Source organism: Heterocephalus glaber, unplaced genomic scaffold (assembly GCF_053883595.1).
Source record: "Heterocephalus glaber isolate CG9 unplaced genomic scaffold, H.glaber_assembly_v1.0 deba00001444, whole genome shotgun sequence".
NCBI lineage: Eukaryota > Metazoa > Chordata > Mammalia > Rodentia > Bathyergidae > Heterocephalus > Heterocephalus glaber.
Window position 1 is genome coordinate 26,950,607 of NW_028258297.1, and position 2,368 is coordinate 26,952,974.

The following is a 2,368-nucleotide window of genomic DNA, read 5'->3' on the forward strand; positions in this document are numbered from 1 at the left end:
TACTTTATCTGGATACACTTTTGTTGAAAACAGTAAATTTACATATTGAATAAAATAATAAACTTTTAATAAAAGTATAAAAGGAAAAAGGTCTTAAAGTTTCATGGAATAGAATTTGTATGCAATCAGACCTTTTCTGGTGTTGAAAATGTGGAGTCTTAATGCCAAAGAAGTTAAGAGAAATTATTAAATCTTTTGTTTTTAGTTACCTTCTTATTGCAACTCAACTTAGGGCATTATGAAATGCTTTGAAATATATAATTCTTTTTTTTTTAATGGAACTTACATAAAAAGTCACATACCGTTAGAGAGGATGTTGAAATGTAATATTTTTTAAACCTTAATTTTTGATCAGTATAAATTTCCTTTATTTTTGCACTTATGGCAGGATTTTGTTTTGAGGTTTTACTTATCAAGTGAGTATAAAGTTTTCAAGTCATTTAAGATGAAAATGGAGGTGGAAATTAACTTAAAATTAAGTTTTTTCTTCTGTAAAGTCTACCTCTTCATCTTTATCATCTTCTGTATGTTGACCTTTTCTTAATCTACAGGTAGATAGATACCTGTCCTGTTCCAGATACACCCTCAGCTGACAGTGATCTCTGAAGAGGTGACTTTGAATTTGGTTTTACAGTATCTAAAGTAGATGGATAATCTAGTGGATACAGAGAATTTCAGAAAACCTCTAAATCTTCATCCTCATCAAACTTTCGTATATTTTGTTGTAGACCTCTAAAGCTTTGCCATGAAATAACATTTCGATTGTCATAAATTCCGAAAATATATTCTTGATATTCTTTATTTTCTGCTTTTCAAAATTGTCAATAGTTTCCTCCAGATAACGAGCTGTTCAGGTAACATCTGTTGAAGCTATGTGTAATTCGGCTTCTGCCTGTGAAATTACATGTCGATCAGATGGGTTTCGTTGCCAGGTTCTTTTTAACTGAGTTAACTGTTTAGCTTCTCTATTCCTTGCTGTTAATGCTGCTTTGAGATCACCCCATTTCAGTTTTACAATTGCTCCATAAGCTTTCAAAGGTTCAACCACTTTGGCTTCAAGTCTTTCAACCTCTGCTTCCTGAAGTTTGGCAAACTCATCAGCGAAGTTTTTCAGGCCTTGCTTTCAATTTGGGGTCTCTGTAGAGGCATACATGTTAATTTCATTCACCGGGAGGTCTGCTTTGTCTCGCCCATTTGGCAGTTTTCCTCACATAAGCAGCAAAGATTTGGCACAGCTCCTCAAAATGCTTCTCCACATTTGTGACAGCATCTTGCAGTTGTCTGGTTTGAGCGTTCCAGCTTTCCTGGGTGCACCTTAACATCTTGCCTCAAAAACAGCCAAGAGCCAGGGGCTGGAGTCCAACGACTGGGCTCCCAGGCGCCTGGCGTGAGCTGGGCTCTAGCCACCAACACATTTTTATTTTTATTTTTTATGTGTTATGTTTTTTGAAGGACCCTAGTTAGCAAGACAGACCCCATATTGCTGCTTGACCCACCTGCCTGCCCTTTAGATGAACTCAGAAGGAGGAAGCTTAGAAACCTCCCCTTAAAAGGTCCCTTTAGAGATAACAATTAATCAACTATTGTTTTACAAATGTTCTAACAGCAGGACATTCCACTTCTGTACCTTTTGCTTGCTTTACTAGTTCTAGCCCATAGCGGGGCCTAGAAACTGTCGGCCTCAAAGGTGTATAAAACGTGTTTGTCTCCCCTGAGTCGGGGCTCCAGTCCGATGCTTGGCTCTGGTCCCGGCTGGTAATAAACTCCTGTGTGGATGTAATATCGATCTCTGGTTGGTTCTCTCTCCCTGGGTCTAACATTCTTGGAGGCCCCAGTGAGACAGTCAGCTGCTCTGGAGCTTAGGAGAGACCAGGAATATCAGTTTCTGGTTGGTTCTCAGACTCTGTCTCACTTTGTAGTTCAGGCTGACCTTGAACTCACTATGTAGCCTAGCCTAGTCTTGAACTCATAGTGATCCTCCTGCCTCAGCCTCCCAAGTGCTAGGATCACAGGCGTGTGCCACCACACCTGGCAAAGCTGATAACTCCTTAACAGAACCTCTGTGCTTTTACTTCTATCCTTTAAGTTTTTTATGTCACAATTTTTACCCATCAAGAAACTTATTTATCCACTACCATTACAATAATGCAATAGTCTTATGTTTGTCTATATATTTACCTCTATGAGTCTTTTAAAGTTATCATGTTGCTGTTCAGCATCTTTTCTTTTCAATTTGAAGTATCCCTCCCCTCTCTCTCCCTCTTCCCCTCCCCCCATCCCCTCAGGTACGCAGGGCCATAATACTGAACTACGTCAGCAGCCCTTTTTTATTTTTATGTCACTAAGTTGCCCAAGCTGGGCTTGACCC

General features: G+C 39.2%; 1 pseudogene; it reads right to left on the reverse strand.

Moving 5' to 3' along the window:
- Positions 1 to 475: 475 nt before the first annotated feature.
- On the reverse strand, positions 476 to 1,322 carry LOC101715074 (CBY1-interacting BAR domain-containing protein 1 pseudogene; annotated as a pseudogene).
- Positions 1,323 to 2,368: the final 1,046 nt, after the last annotated feature.